This window comes from Babylonia areolata, chromosome 15 (assembly GCF_041734735.1).
Source record: "Babylonia areolata isolate BAREFJ2019XMU chromosome 15, ASM4173473v1, whole genome shotgun sequence".
Lineage (NCBI taxonomy): Eukaryota > Metazoa > Mollusca > Gastropoda > Neogastropoda > Buccinidae > Babylonia > Babylonia areolata.
In genome coordinates, this window is record NC_134890.1 from 12901277 (window position 1) to 12902608 (window position 1332).

Consider the following 1332-nt stretch of genomic DNA (forward strand, 5'->3'; position numbering starts at 1 on the left):
GTGTGTGTGTGTGTGTGTGTGTGTGTGTGTGTGTGTGTGTGTGTGTGTGTGCGGGTGTGCGTGTGTATCTGCTTGCGTGCGTGCGCACGTGTGTGTGTCTGAAAACTCTGTGTGTGTGTGTGTGTGTGTCTGTCCATCTGTCCGTCTGTCTGTGATCCTGTGGACTCTGTTCTTCTGGGTCACGGTCGTCATCAGTTCATTCAGTCACGTCGTGTTTACAGCCCTGTCGGCTACGAAGGCCGCGTACAGTCTAAAGTCACTGAGTACTTCCTCTTTCTGTCTCTCCAGGTCGCTTTGGACTGGTTGGTGGTTAACTATAGTAGCTTCAACCATTGTCAGTGTACAGCAGGAGGTCGCAGTTCGATTCTCGTCTCCTCAGGTAAGTATTACAATGTTAGAATATGTCAGACTAACAAATAGTAAAGAGTGATAATAGCCGAATGGTTATAGCCGTTGGACTTTCAATCTAAGGGTCCTGGGTTCGAATCTCGGTGGCGCCTGGTGGGTAAAGGGTGGAGATTTTTCCGATCCCCCAGGTCAACATGTGCAGACCTGCCAGTGCCTGAACCGCCATCGTGTGTATATGCAAGCAGAAGATCAAATACGCACGTTAAAGATTCTGTAATCCATGTCAGCGTTCGGTGGGTTATGGAAACAAGAACATACCCAGCATGCACACCTCCAAACCCCCCGGAAACGGAGTATGGCTGCATACATGGCGGGGTAAATAAACAAAGCGGTCATACACTAAAATGTTAAATGTTACATGTTTGTCTGAGAGTGTATGTATGCGTGCCTGACTTCTGGTTGAATGACACAGGAAACAAATGATGAGCGCCCATTGGCAGCCGTCAGTCGGCTCTACCCAGGTAGACAACCTGTTGTGTAAATGACCCCGTGTTTGAAAAGCACTTAGAGCTTGGTCTCCGACCGAGGATAGGCGCTATATAAGTGTCCATGTCAATCAATCAATCAATCAATAACTCTCTCCATTTACAAGGTACACAATGCTGCTTACGCTACCGATTCAGCTAGCACACAGGTACATAAAAAAAAAAAGAAAAAAAGGTACACTGGAACAAACCCAGACACTTTCTCAAAAAGGAAGTGCCGGGCTTGACCTTATACCGATCACTTGACATGTGCACACATCAGCAATGACAAGAATAAGTTGTGTACCTTGTGAATGGAGAGTGTTACTACTCTTTACTATTTGTTAACTCTTTCCATACGGAACGGCGAAAGAGACGACGTTAACAGCGTTTCACCCCAATTACAACCATCAAAATATAACAAGCGGAAGGCTCTTACACTGAAGAGGTGAATGTTGAC

The 1332-nt window shown here is 46.3% G+C and overlaps 1 protein-coding gene across 1 annotated transcript in view; it reads left to right on the top strand.

Annotated features, from left to right (window-relative positions):
- The first annotated feature begins 304 nt into the window (after positions 1-304).
- The window catches only part of LOC143290181 (carbohydrate sulfotransferase 11-like), a 101947-nt gene continuing 100919 nt past the window's right edge, over positions 305-1332 (top strand). The window contains exon 1 of the mRNA XM_076599495.1: positions 305-379. The gene's annotated coding sequence lies outside the window, so the exon portion shown is untranslated. The remainder of the gene's footprint in view (positions 380-1332) is intronic.